Source organism: Rhea americana, unplaced genomic scaffold (assembly GCF_003343005.1).
Source record: "Rhea americana isolate MKP2758 unplaced genomic scaffold, rheAme1 scaffold_56, whole genome shotgun sequence".
In the NCBI taxonomy this organism is placed as follows: domain Eukaryota; kingdom Metazoa; phylum Chordata; class Aves; order Rheiformes; family Rheidae; genus Rhea; species Rhea americana.
The window spans coordinates 1,421,254-1,436,941 of NW_028186712.1; the positions used below are offsets into that span (position 1 = coordinate 1,421,254).

General features: G+C 35.6%; 1 protein-coding gene across 6 annotated transcripts in view; it reads left to right on the forward strand.

Moving 5' to 3' along the window:
* Window positions 1-15,688, forward strand: part of ROBO1 (roundabout guidance receptor 1) — a 723,192-nt gene that overhangs the window by 393,886 nt on the left and 313,618 nt on the right. The gene's annotated exons all lie outside the window — the stretch shown is intronic.

The window sequence follows — 15,688 nt, forward strand, 5'->3', positions numbered from 1 at the left end:
AAAGATGGCATCTGTCTTCTTACAAGATTAAATCTATAGCTGATGCAATATCAGTATTTTACCGCTAGCCTGGGTGTCTGATAATCTGAAAAGTAGTATAAAAGAAGTATAAAAAAAGATGGTTTAAAAGAAACAGAAGGATAGCAACAATTATCGTTTCATAACAGGATTTTTGCCTGAAGAACTTTGTCTAAAGAACTTTGGAAGAATTTATCCAAAGTTTCAGCAACAAATGGCAAGAGTTAAAAACTTTCCTGGGTGTCAAACCTCAAAAAAGATATGAAAACAAAGTAAGGCAAGAGGAAACATTTTTTGTCATTAATCATCCTGATTATAGCACTTCATAAGTATTGTATAGAATGTTTGTAAAAACTGATTTTCACAACATCACAGAATAGGGGGAACTCTTTCAGCTTCCATCAGGCATGGTCTGATTTATTCTCTTCTCCATCTGCTTAATGTGTATAGGTAGCACGTTTAGAGAATAAAGCTTTATTTTGATACTAATATTTTATGTAGATTCACTATAATTTCTTTCAAATACTCGTCTAGAAAATCTTAAGCTCTGTGAACTTTTGCATCTTAGAAATGTAATTTCTGTAAGGCAAGAAGTAATGCAGGTTCATTGAAAGACATGAAAATATATTCCTATTGATAGATTGTTTTGATACACAGCATCCAGGAGCCAGCCAGTTAAACATTTAAAGCATTAAACATTTTGTTCAAAGGCAAATTAGGAGGGAGTCAAGAATTACAATGTGGACATTAGGACAAAATCTTTATTGCATTTTTAACCAGATGATAAATTTGTGTGTTGGGAAAGTATACTCAATACTCTCTCTCTAACTTAAGAACCAAAAAAAAAAAAAAAAAAAAAAGAAAAAAAGAAGTTTCCTCCAAAGGAGAGCCACCTGCAAAGTCATTAGTAAAGCATTTCCACTTGCCTGTTTCCAATGCATTGAGCAGAAAAAGAAAAGAGGGATCACCTCACTGAGAACAGCACTCTTCTATATTTCTACACTTTCTGCTAATTTTGGAGCACAGTGATAGCATGTGAAGAACCATGAAAACTTCTCTATTATGTTTCCATTTTAGGAAGCAAAACTATGTTCTACCTTTTAGAACACAATCCTTTTAAAGGAAGCTTTTCCTTGATTTTAGTAGAAGCAATATTGCAACTAATACCTCTGAAAGTTCTATTAATATTAAATTGAGGTTATATGGCATAGTTTCATTTCAGACAAGCATTTTCTTAACCAATATGCTGATACTGTAAGAACATACTCTATCCTGGTCTCACCTTTTCCCCTCTACCCCCAAGTCACACATGAAAGCATTCCAACATTACTGCAAATTAGCAATTTGAAATAAACTGAATCTGTCATTCTAAAATGGAAGAGGGTGAAAAATATTCTCTGGGCTATGCCTATTACCTTGATTTAACTTATGAATTCATAACTTACTGATAAACAGCTTCTTTGTCTGCTGATGCTATAAGTTGTTTAGTAATGTGTTATTATATACATTTTTACGTACTGTTTGCTATCATGATAACTGTTATCAGAACAAGCTGACAGCATAAAACTAGGATAATGATGTAGAAATATAGACATTTTGTTAGTATGTTGTACCTTCCAAGAAAAAGATTCTTTTATCCTGGTTTTAAAAATACGGTAGCACAAAGATCTTAGAACCTGAATATCATCAAATATTATCAAAGTTGTCACTTTGTCCTTCAAGCAGTTCAACCTGATACCCTGTTTGGGTTACCCTTTGCTAAGATGGAGGTTTTACCCTGAAATGACCTCTTTGGCTTTGCAGTGAATTGTTTTAGTAAACAGATGGATCATTTGACTCAAAGAAAAAAGCCCTAAAATATTCATTTAGGTCTGCAAATCATTTCTCTGAATGAGAACAGTAAATTCTAAGTGCCTGAGGCTTGAAACCTTTTGGGAGTTGGAATTCTGCATGAAATTGGGTTGTTAGTGTCTTGCCTTTATTTTATGTGATTTATTCTTTGTACTCCATGAAGCTGAATACTAGAAAACCTTTAATTACTTATTTCATGGAAACATTTGATGAGTTGTACTCCTTTCACTTTATTGGCAGCCTTGCTGAGCAATGTGTGATTGTATTTAGTACAATTGTGGTAGATATTTCATTAAAGGATTTGTTTTCCAATCTTACTTGTAATCAACTAAAGACATTACTGCATTGAAAGATATGAAAATTCTCATAACCTTTATAATTAGGAACATGAGTATAATCTACTTTTGTTGTAGTCCATAAACTGCAAATTAAAGAGGTGTGAAAACAGCAACTCTTTGCCATTTTGTGGGTATGGACTATCATATTTTGGATCTGTGTTCATTTTTGACAATGGAATAAAAAAGAATCCCTTGCAAGCTGTGGCATGGCTATAGATAAAGACACACAAAGAAAATCTTTTAAATTACATGTAATATATAAAAATATTTTAAATACTGATGATCATCCTAGATTAAATATTGCTTAGTGTCAGCTGTGTGATTTGTAGCTTTAAAGATTAGAAAAGACCATTAGATCAACAAGTATAACCCTATACAAAGCCATTTAAAATTCACCAATTTAACCCTTGTATTGGGGTCCATAAAACACACTTGTATTTGCGTAAGGCTTCCATAAAAGCATCTGATCTTGATTTGCCAGGATGAAGAAATGAAGACTCCACCTCTTCCCTTAATTATTTGGCACCATATTACTGTGAAATACTTTATTGCTAAATAAAGTAAGAGGACCTGATATGGCATATTGTTCTATAGTTTGCAATAACAATAATTTGTTTATAACTATCAGCTCCAGAAGCTGGCATCTGATTTCAGAGTTGAGCTCCAGTTCAAATGTTTTACTAAACTTGTCAACAGTTTGGCATATATGAACCCAAAAAGCTGTTTATCTGTTTTTCTTTTCTTTTTTTTTCTGTAAATGGAAATGATTACAATGTTCTTTAGTTTTACCAGCATACGACAGAAATTACACTTTCATATTACTTCAGAAGTCATGACCCTAAACTTACTGAGGTTGAGTTGTTGGGCTCTTACTTGGACATGACAGTGTCTCAGACTGCAAATGTTTGAAGAATGAATGGACAGCACACAGATACTTTACTACTGGTTTTATGTGGATTTAGATCAGACTTTATCGTTATGGAATCTCAGTTTTAAATGATTCTCACCTGTGCATTCGTATAGCATTGGAGAGACAAAGCCCCTTTAGTTTTCTTTTTTATTTGTTGCTGTTAATACATGCTTAGTTGTGAGAATCGAGGAGGACTGCTATTCTGTTAAGAAAAAGGAAAACACTGAACTCGTGTTCTGATAGGAAATGGCTGCCAGCTCTGTCCTTGGAACAGCTCACATGCCATCTAAATGGACATAGCAAGTATGGGGACATTTGGGCAAGAATATTACGTGACTGCTGTACTTCAGAATTAATTACATTGTTAGAAGGTCGCAACAATCTACACACATTTGTGCACCAAGACTCTGGAATAAATCCTCTCTTCTCTGTCAAAATGGGTTTTGCACTGTATTTTTGTTTCCACCTCTCCACTAGTCAAGTGAGTCATCAGTGTCAAATCAATGGGTTATTCTGAATCCAATGAGTAATAAAAGAATATGGTACTTGTTGAAGATGTCCTGTTTTAGCCACTAGGCACTATAATAGCCTCTTTAGTACGTATTAGCAATGTATCGTCAAGACTAACATTACCTATAATACTTTGTTTAGTAGAGAAGAGAAGAGATAAGAGACAACTCAGGAATGCTGCTTTGGTAGACCATATTGGGCAATGTCTCTCAGCAAAGCAATGAAGTAAATTTTACAAAGGCTAAACACCACATTATTTCACTGATAGGAGCTCTGATCACTGACCAAACTGTTTCCTGTAACTAATAGCTTACATTTAAAAACCAGGCTGAACCAAACCAAAGAAAAACAAATACAGTTCTTATCAGAGCAAAATAGAATTTGAAGGAAACTATATTATGCTATTTAATTCTGTCTCTGTTGGTGTCTTCATCTTTTAGGCATGGCTTAAATGACAGGGATAATCAGAGGTTGGTAAACCAGTAAAATGTTTGAGAAGAAAACAGATGGACTCCGGCTTTTCATACATAGCTGAAAAGTGACAGGCTGTCTCCCACACCTGCTCTCAGGCAGTGGGTTGTCACCTCAAGCTACTGCTAGCTTAGGACATGGCAGATCCAAGGAACTAAAATCCTCTAAGGATTAGCTTAAATCTGCACAATAGTCTTAAGTGCTAATGTTTGCCTTGTAACATGTTTATTACCACATCTACATATATTCCTCATTTGGATCCAATTTCACTGTGTTACAGAAGGAGCAGAATGTTTTTGCCATATTAAATGACCTTATGTCAGAAAAGTAAGAGGCCATCTATTGTATTACAATTTGTCTCGTGAAAACAGTTTAGACCATTGAAACCCATATTTCTGATGCACTAAAATGGTTCATTTTTGACTGTGAAAAATACTGTGAAGTGACAAGAAGCTGGTTTTGAACAAAGCAGCTCTCCAGAGAAAAGTACGTCCATATTGTAATCAAGAAAATCCTTCATGTCTAGTGTTAATTGGTGATCTGCCCTGCATATCTGATGGGAAGATTTATGGCTTGGAGCAAAATTCTCTTTCAGGGGATTCTTAATAAAGGTTTAAGGGTGGGATTTTCAGGAGCACTAATGGGATTTCTTTCAGTGATGACTAAACATCCCCCCCTGTAAAGCACTTTTGAAACTCTCTCTCAGGTTTCCAAGATGCCAAATTTGGGCTGGGTGTATAATTTTCATTCTGCACTCAGAGATAATTAAAAGACAAAAATGACAAGAACATTTCAGACTGATTTTATCAGTTCACTATATGCTTATGGAATTTTTTACAGAGCAGCTGTAAAATATATACTTCAGATGACATGGCACTTTAAAAACTGTTACTTGATTAATCTTGCTATATAGAAGATGCTTATATGTTTCAAATTTACTCATGGAAAGTATTAACTCCTTGGAAATGGGTAACATCTCACTAAGCCTTCAGTAGACAGCAGAAAGTTGGGAAGTGAAACAATTAGGCTGATTTTCAAAATTTCCTTCCTTTTATGTATTCATGCGTATATTGAAGCTGGATTCTATCGTATATATACACTTGTCTAATTTATCATTCCCATTTTCTTAAAAGCTATTCAAAATACTAAGAGGATCGAACAAGCCCTAGCGCCTATATTCAGTTCATTGCTTTAACAGTGGCTTCAGACAAGCGTAATAAATATTGTCTGTATTTGTAAGTGGTTATTGTCATGCATTGGCTGGCTGGGTAAAATATAAACCTTCTCAAGGAGCTTTGAAATTCCACTTGAAATGTTGAAATCTAACACAACCGTTCTGATAAAGTTTTCATAGTCTTGATTTGCTGATGCAGAAGGACTTTTTCTGAAGCAAATGGATGTGTCAGTTGATTCTCTTACTTTCTTCCTTTAGCCCGGGATTTTTTTCATAGAATTTGGCAAGTTAGCAAAAATTTTCATCTGAGAAACATTGAAAGGTCTTGAGAACTTTCTAAAAAGTTTATATCAAAATTTGGTATTATTTAAAATGAAGTTGGTTGTTTTTTACTTAAAAGTCTCTTACAGATTCTAACCAACTTAGGATACTGGTAGCAGTTGGTCGCGGTTTGATGCCTGCATTTAAACCATTCTTACACCTCTTAAAGTCACCTAAACAGGAGATCTAAATAAATTTTACCAACTTAATGCCAGCAGAGGGCATTACAACATAGTTCACTAAAAACACCATTATCTTTTTGGAAACAAACCAGTTTAAGAACAAACAAGATTTGATGGAGGTTTGATGAGACATGAAGACATTATTTGAAAGACATGAAGACTGTAAAATGATCTTACTGAACTGATAGGATTTTCCCATTATAATCATAAAAAATAAGCTTTTAAAATCTTACTTACCTCTTTAAATCCTACAGAAATGTTGCAATACTAGCAGTGTTACCTACCGAAATGTGACACAAAAAGTAACCATGTCTGTTTTCTTAAAAGTTAGGAAGAATATGTAAAATTTTACAATTAAAAATGCAGTAAAGAGAACTGAATGAGTATATTTGAACCTAATTTGTCAAACCTACTCAGGTGAATAGTTTCACTTACCAGTTAAGAGGTCCCTCAGTAGTGCGACATTCTCACAGCAATATGCAAAGTTTCAATATTGCAAACTCCTGCAATGCTATCACAAGGCAAAACTACCTAGCCTGAGATTGCTATCACTTTGTAAGAATATTGATTTTGAATATAAAAATGTAAAAGTTTCCCAGCTCTATCATTAGGAAATAAAGTTTGAAGATGTGAGTTAAAGCAAAATAAATAAATAAATAAATAAATAAATAATGTAGAGTGAGAATACTTTGGGGTGTGTGTGTGTGTGTGTGTGTTTGTAGCTGTAAGTTTAGAATTAGGTTTTTGGCAGATAATGTCTGTGTCTTGCTGTTCCTATTCTACTTCCCTACCTAAGAATTACAGCCATGGGGATAGTAAGTGGAAGGGGTAAATCACAGGTATTATTCTTCCCTATTGTGGTCTATAGGAATTTTGCCTGAGACTTTCTTTGGTCTGAGTATTTATTATATTACTATCTGAACTGCCACTCTGGTGCTGTCCCCTTCCAGCATTAAAATGTGAAGAGTTATTTTTCTGTTCTTGTTGCATTCTTTGACGTTAGCTATGAGTCTATGCAGCTCTGACTGTGCCCTTGAGCTAAAAGTGGGATGTTTATCCAGCAGCGGTTGAAGGTAAGTGCAGATAAATTTTGTCTACTCAGTTACAACTTGGGAAATAGAAAACCTGTCCATTTCTATAAGAGATAAAGGGTGAGTTTTTCCACCCTTTTTTTCAAAAGCAGATATTGCTGCATTTTTTTTACCCCTGCTGCAGTGCTCACTGTGTAATTTAGTCCTACATCTTATGTATTGTTAAGAGGTGAGAGGAGAGGAAACTGGAAGTTGTATATCTATGTGATCCTTGCTTAAAGTTGAGCTTTCTACTAGGGAAAAATCCATCATGGTATAACAGAAATGATCCTCTGACCTGCTAGAAGCAGTCAGCCTCCCACAGCTTTCACAAACATACTATTTTTCCAATGGTGTTCTTCATTTATGCCAGTACAATAATTTGAGAGAAGCAGCTGCTGGCTTTCAAATTAAATGACAAAATCTCCGGGAAGAAGAGGAGGAACACACTGACGGCATGTCTACACAGTTAGGAGGAGATACTTTTGTGCCTACCCCTTGCATGCTGCAAGCCAGACACATAGAGCCAGCTGCAATGCAGCAGCCATGTAGCCAGGTTATTACAGTAATGAGCCTGAGCTAATGAGGCCTGTTGAGACACAACCTGTGTTAGCTCAGGCTTGGCACTCTGCTAGCATATTTACTCAGTTTCTGGACTGGAGCTGGCTCGTGTCAGGCCATCTCAGAGAGTGGGAGGAATAGCTGTGTTACTGGATGCTCCTAACTATGTAGACATACCCTGACAGATTTGTCCTCTGGGAGGTTTTAAAGAGAGCACATGCAAGACAAGTTTTCTTTTTAATGAAATATTTAATTGAGGCCCAAGGCCTTCCCTGTAGGTTGTTTTTTGGTTGTTTTCTATTCTGAAGGCAGCTTGACCTTCTGGGAGAAAGGAGCTGTATGCAGTATGGGAGTCTGGTTCTGCTGCTTCCTGCACAAAATGGGAAGGAACTACCTTAATAGAAAATAGCCTGCTGTATGAATGGGTATATTAGATTCATCGACAGCATCCTGTCCCTCAGCTGCAATTCTTACTTGCCCTGCAGATTTGATACATGTTATCAGTGTCTACTACTGAACTTGGTAATATATATCACCTGGGCACTTCTCACCAAAATCCAATAGAACATAGAGCCCAACTGTTTGGGGGATGGGAGAGAAGGGGAAGTAATGTAAAGGAAAATAACTGCATGTCCCAAAGCAGAAGTAAATGTTTCTAAAGACCAGAAAAGAAATATATCTTGCAGAATAAGATGCTTCTTGTCAACAGAAAAAATGTTTTACTTTTTTTTTGGGGGGGAGGAAGGGAATAGTTAAATCATTTTTTGCTGCTTTCCTTTATTTCCTACCTCACAATACAGTACCTCACAAACATTTTAAATATATACATTTTTAGTTTGATCATTATATATTTGCATAGTTGTCTCAAAGGATAATTTTGATTGATTGATGGAATCTTTATGTCTTTTCTCCAATATATTGCATGGAGGTTTTGCAAAGAATTTAAGATTGTCTATATGTATGGGCAGAAAAGGCCAAAACTGGGCTAGTCCTCACATACGGAGGAAAGCAATTCTATTTATTCATTAAAAGAGACATCTTACCACTTCAAGCAGGGTGCCAACAGCTAGACCAGCAACACACACTGCTAGTGTTTAAGTTGTTTTGCTGCTGCATCCAGCAGCACACTGTGTCTGCTGACAAGTAGTACGTACTTCTGACATCAACAAATAAGCATACCATCATGGGGCAAAGACTCTCTCGCCTCTTCCCATGCTAGTCACACAGCATACACCGAAGCATTTCAGGGGGTGTAATAAAATGTGTGCCCTAGGCACTACAGCAGGATGTCTCTATCATTTGTAGTTCCATCTTTACTTTTTCCCCTCCTCCACTCAAGGGCAGAATACAATATTAAAGCTATAGTAAGCATTTTTTTTAATTAAAGGAAGTTAAATATATGGGATCAGATAGGCTTTCATCATACAATTATAAGTTGTATGCTGATCATTTTAAATTTCAACATGCAATTTAAATTGTACTGAGTGAGCTGGCTTGGGTATCTGCTTTGCATTTGACTAAGTTAATTCACTGCAGGTATTCAGCTCTTAAGTGGCGTCTGCTTTAAATATGTGCAGTAATTCAATCAAAGAAATAAGATGGATAGTTTATGTAATCCTTTTCGTTTCCAGATTGCTAAGGTTAACCTTAACTATTCATGAATTAAAAATGCATGCAGCAATCTCCAACTAATACATGTAAAAAAAACTTTTTTTTGATGGCCTGTTGAAAACCATGTAGTATTTCCTTCTTTTAAAATATAATTGATAGAACCTACAAGCATTGTGTATCATTTCTTCCACTTATTTATAATCTCAAACAAAAGTTTTGTGTAACTTATTTGAAATGGTTGTCTTTGGTAATATTAGACCTTTTCTCTGAGCCAGGAATATAGGTAGTTTTCTCTTCAGAATTTTGGATGCATCTTTCCAACAGCCCTTTTCAGTGCCAGTAGATTCTGTGACATGAATGGGAACCCACAGGCAGATATTAGAGAACAATAATGCTCTGTTGAAGCCTTCACAATTTCTGGAGTAATTAAATAAAGAAAAAAAAAAGAATCAGTTCCTTTTCATTTTGTTAGTTCATTGAATGCCAGTTGAATGTTTTTGCTTCTTAGCTCTCTCTTCTGATATATAGTCCAAACAATCCACTAGGTGACACCCTCATACTCTTTCCTGTGCTCTGTATAGGGGCAAGGAGCTTCTGAGTACTGAATGGCTCATTTGTTTAACATTTAAACCAAATACTGAGATTTCAGGGACAGGTCTCTCTTTGTTTAACAATATCGGAGATAACACTGGTTTTGCAACAAATACTATGTTGTTTGTATATAAATTACATATTAAATAGATTAGCATTTTGTCATTAACAAGAACAAAACCACAGAGAAATTGTACAAAATATTTCCTATAATTATATAATGTTAAAAAGACATTTGAGCTAGTCTGCTGAGTAGACTGAATAGAAAATATGCCCCTAGCATTTTTTTGCTGGCGGAACAGAAGGACTATAGCTTCAGTGATTTTTTTTCCAAGAGAGATGTGCTATAGCATCTTTGAAACAGAAATGAAAAGCTAGAATCACCACTAATATAAAGGATTATTACAAGATAAACATCAATGGAATTTTATGCCAGTGGTGAATTTTGCTTGTATTCCTTTAGGTTGATAACAATGTTTTATAAATCCTTTGAAGAAAGGATCTTTTGTTCTGTTGTTTTTTAAAACCTAGAATAATGAGGCTTGATCTTGTTTAGGGTCTCTGTCTACTAATTCAACATAAAAATAAAATCTTACACTTTATTGCTACTATTCCTTGCTCTGCAATGACTATGAATACTATTCTAAATGTTGTACAAGAAGGTAGTGAAAGGCATTGGGAATTCACTAGTGATGTAATTATCTGTAACATCAAAGAAATAAGAGTTACATCCAAAATTAGTGTAAATAAAAGCCAAATCATGTTGGGGAACCTAACAATCAAACACAACAAAAAAGATTTCTTTGAATAGTGTGTTTAAACAGTTAACATCCAGGTCCAAAAAAAAGAGAGAAAGAAATTGATTTACATGGACATGGAAAGAACTTTTTTTGTTTCGTTTACCCTCAATCCAAGTTGATTATACTGCAACTGCAGGCTTTCATGCTTCTGAAATCCATTCACTTTTGAAACTCAGCTACACTGTACAGAACCAGGCAATGTGCCCTTGCGACAAAGAAGGCCAACGGTATCGTGGGCTGCATTATGCAGAGCATTGCCAGCAGGGTAAGGGATATGATCCTTCCCCTCTACTCAGCCCTAGTGAAGCCACAGCTGGAGTGCTGTGTCCAGTGCTGGGCTTCCCCATTCCAGGAGAGACATGGAAATGCTGGAGTGAGTCCAGTGAAGGGCTGCTAAGATGACTAAGGGACTGGAGCATCTCTCATCCAAGGAAAGGCTGAGAGAGCTGGGCCTGTTCAGCCTGGAGAAGACTCAGAGGTGATCTTACCAATGTGTTTAAATATCTGAAGAGAGGGTGTAAAGAGCAGGGTGCCATACTCTTTCCAGTGGTGCCCAGTAACATGATGAGAGGCAACAGGCACAAACTAAAACACAGGAAGCTCTGTCTGAATCTAAGGGAAAACTTTTTCACTGTGAAGGTGATCAGGTTTCCCAGAGAGGTTGTGGAGTCTCCTTCCTTGGAGACTTGTTCAAAAAGTCATCTGGACAGGGTCCTGGGCAACCTGGTCTACCTGACTTCCCTTGAGCTGGGGGGATGGACTAGATATGTTTAAAGCTCCCTTCCAATCTAAATTGTTCTGCTATTTAGGCTCCTTCTTCAAACAAGTTCATTGACTGCTTGGTTTTAATGTAGAAAAATATTTTTTATTTTATTTTTTTTACTGAAACCTGCCAAAAACTACCGAAATTATATATTGTTCTACATTCATATATAATGTTTATTGGCTTCAGGCAGGATTCCTAACACAAATAAGACCCATAATGCACTTAGATACACACATCTGAAGGGACAGATATAATTCCTTGTTCCTTGTATTTTTTCATTTTATTTCAGATTATTAATTGTTAGACTATAGAAGAGAGATACAGCTGAATACCATATTTTAAACTTATCTTAAGGTATAGTGATATGTTATCAGTGATTTACATGAAAATGATTAAGAAATTAACTAGAAAAAAAAAGGGGATGAAGGACAGGACCCATGGAATTGCATGAGTTACTACTGGTGTATGTGCAAGTGTATTAGTTCATTTCATGGGATACTTGAATCTACAGGGTTGATTATGTGAAAGCAAACTCAAGCCTGGAACAAATGTCATACAAATCTTGACAAAAAAAAAAGCCATGAAAATAGTTATAGTTGGAATAATTTATACAAATATATTTATAATAGTCTAATTGGTAACAATAACAATGTGCTCTTATCTCACTGATGTCAGTATAATCTTATTTGTACTACATAGGATAATATTACTGACTGAGTCATACTGGTGGCCAGCCACAGAATGCTCAGAATTATAAATTCTGTGTGTGTAAGGACAGTACGCATACACATGTATTTGTGATCATATAATATGCACATGCACACACATACATTTTTCTGGCAGCCACTTCATAACTGGAAGGCTACACAATAGTTTAAGATCAAGAAGCAAAAAGTAATTTGAAGTTCAAAAAAGTTTGCGTATTGAGAGTACAGCTGCCCCATAACACATCCAAGGCATCAGGCACATGTCTCTATCTTTGGAGAAAAGTACCCTAGGATCTTTAGTAGATCCAAAAATTCAGGTTCTTTGAGGTGATAAATCACATGTGAAATAAAGCACATTCTCCCATGTATCAGAGGCAGCACTGCTTTCAGTCACTTTAAGGGAAGAGTGCCATCTGCTGAATGACAAGTACCATTTCTGTAGAACCTTCTTTTCTTGGAGGTTTCCTAAACAAAACCCCATTTCTCAAACACACGCAGCTTGTGTAAATTCATATATGTGAGTAGTCTTAGTCTGTTAAAAAATACATGTTTTTATAAGTCTCAAAATTTGGGTGGGAGGAATAAGAAAAGAAGCACCAAATCAAAAATTCAGTTTTTCAACTGTTGTGCATCCAGTACTGTATGAAACATATATAGAAAGATAAATGTTGGCAGTTAGAACCAATATTTCACTTGGCTGAATGCAATAGATATATGTTATTATGCAGTCAAATGCATACATATTTTATTTTCTAAAGACTTGGAATTGGCCCGTGGTTTTAAAATTCCCCTAAAAAGCATGACTTTATGTCAGTGGAAATGGGGTATTTTTTCCTATGCTTTTGGGAGTTAGACTTTTACATGGATATGATTTGGAATGGAATATAGCTTTATGACATTTTTGCCTTCTCCTTTTCAGATGTTATCAAATTAACTTGTCTGATTATTTTTCATGCATTCATATTACAGATTAACACAGCAAGTACCTCCACATTTTACCGCATGCAGAAAAAGTATTCCCCAAACTTGATAAAGCCATATTTCTTATTCTAGAAATGTTATCTGAGATATATATATATATATTTAGTATCAAGGAGAATAAGAATACTTGAATAGCACACATTTTGTAGGAACATCTGCAGAATTAAAGATGATGTCAATTACTTATAAGATATTATGATGAATTTCTGTAGGCTTACAATTTGAAGAGAACCACTCAGCTGTGCAGCTGTTATATATTATTACAATTTAAAAAGATAATTAGAACAGTTTATATCTGCTCCGAGTAATTTTTTAGGAGTAAGAAAACACTGACAGCTAAACAGTATGCTATCAAGTCTTTAAGACAGTACACATTGAACAAGTCTTTGAAGTTTTAGTGTACTTTTACTACAGGTAACTCTTGTAGAATGTATCCATACTTCTCAAAGGATAAAGATTTCTTTACAGTGATAACAGCAGTCTTAGATTCCTGTTAAAAGTTGGGGTAACTGAGGCACAAAGGCTTTATTTAATCTACTTACACTCACCTCATGATCATATGATAATGAAATTCAAGTTTCAGTCCTTCATCCATTGCTCAGTTTAGAACATCTTTGTGTCTGAAATGTGAAATAAGAAAGCTAGCATCCAGCACACATAAGACTTCAACACGACATAAAGTTTTTACTGGCACTTTTTAAAAAATGACTTAAGCAAAAGAGTGCATGAATCTAGAAATTTTTACTATTCCACTAAAGTATGGGAAACAGATTTATCTTGAGTACAGAAAACACTCCGGGAATTAGGCAAATCGTTTATTCACCTTCTCTCTACTTCTTATATAGTTGTTGCCAGTTACAAACTAAATGAATTAATGTATGCTGTATGTTGATAAATAACACATACATCATAGAAATGGATTTAAAACAATTTTGTTGCAATTCAAGATTACATGGAATATTGATAGTTTCATATAAAAACAGGGATACATAAAAATGACATTTTACATGCCTGAAAAATTTATCTGTACTGGTGGTGAGTTTTGTTTTATTTCTGAAGATAGTTCAGTCTAGGCATTACGAAAATCTAACTATATAGTAACTGGAACAGGTTATCTAAAGAAGATAGGAAATCGCAGTGCTCAGATAATTTTAATAATGGGTTTAAAAAAAATTTGCTGGTGACAGTCTGCATATACTTGACCCTATCTCAGAATAGGGAGCTGAATTACATGAACTCTTGACCTCATTTTCTGCCCTACATGTGACTCCATTTATTTAAATTTTTAAATTAATTTATTGAAATTTCAGACTTCTCGCTAGGCTTCAAGGACCCCTTCACTAGTTTTGCTGTATGTTTTAATTCTGGAGGTGCTAATACAGTTTTCTTTCATTAAGTACAGAATGATGGCATGAGATCACTGTTTGAGCAGAAATAAAAATTGTTTTTGGCTAGGTACAGCTTTAACAACTCTGGCCATATGTAGATTTATTAACTGTAGAAATGCCTATTATTGATTCCATAGTTGTGATGATTGTTTTCTAAATGTGTTCAAAATAGGACAGTCATTCTGTTTCCTTTCTGAAAATGAATGTCCGGTCCGTGCAAAGCACCAAATTATTTTTCTAACTTTTAATGCTTGATTTATTCTCATTGGTTTTAGTGGAAAATCTTGCACAGATCTTTGGCTTCTGCTGATACACTTGCAGATCAGGAACTTTCTTTTTGAATGCAAAACCATTTTGTTTTAAATTGCTGAAAATTGTCTTTACACATCTCACGTGCAAAAGGACTAAAATAGATTGAATGAAATTTGCAGGACCTTTCTGGCATTGGATTCTTAGCCTGAGTTTGTCCTACGCCACACTGAGGGAGGCAAAGTGTGGCAAACTCAGTGGATTTTGATATGCCTGTATGAGTGTGATTTGAATGAGAACATTAAATTTGTTTGGCTGATAGAGATGGAGGGTGCATAGAAATCCTATGCCAGGAAGTGAAGTAAGGCTCTTTCAAGCCTTTGCCCCACTGCTAGAAAAGCTCATTTGTAACGAGATTAATTTATTGAACATGCTTCTTAGAAATTAAATTTCTTTTCAAATCTCATTCAGTCCTTATAACCCAATGAATCAAACCTAGATGTACATGGAGATTTACTGTGAAGTGGTAGTACTGCCATAAATCCAAACTGTCTAACAACAATCTTTCTACCCTGGTCCATCTCCTCCTTTCACTTAGAGCATTAAGTCTTCCTCCTCACCAGTATGTTAGGTCTGTTGGCTTGAGACAAAGTTTCCACAACCATGTAAAGTTGACTGTTAAAGCCACTTACACAGCTCCACATAGTATTTGTTGTGCCCCTAGCTGCAGAAGCACAAATTTAACAAAGCTTTTTCCTGTAGATAGGGCCCATGCCTGCAACATGTAACACTAGTCACTAGGGACCATCCAATAAGCCACAACCTCATTGCTCCACCAGGAATACCAGGCTACTCTGTAACTGCCTGCAAAACCCTTTATTTACTGTGCTACTTTCTAATGCAATTGATAATTATAGCACAGGAAGGGAAAATAACGAGGTGAGCTGTGACAGGGAAGCAGGGCTAAGGCTTTATCTGCTGCGGCATTTCTGCTCACCCCAGTAATGCCGAGTTGGCAAGAGGGCGCACTGCAGAGTTGCCCACTGAGTGTGACCTAAACGTCCATGAAGGAGGCCTCAGCAAACTTAGTTTCCTAGTGGGGCGTGGAGTTCTGGAGACCTGTGCGGTGTTTTTTTCTTTTTTTCTTTCTTTTCTTTTCTTCTCTCGCGCTTTTTTTTTTTTTTTTTTT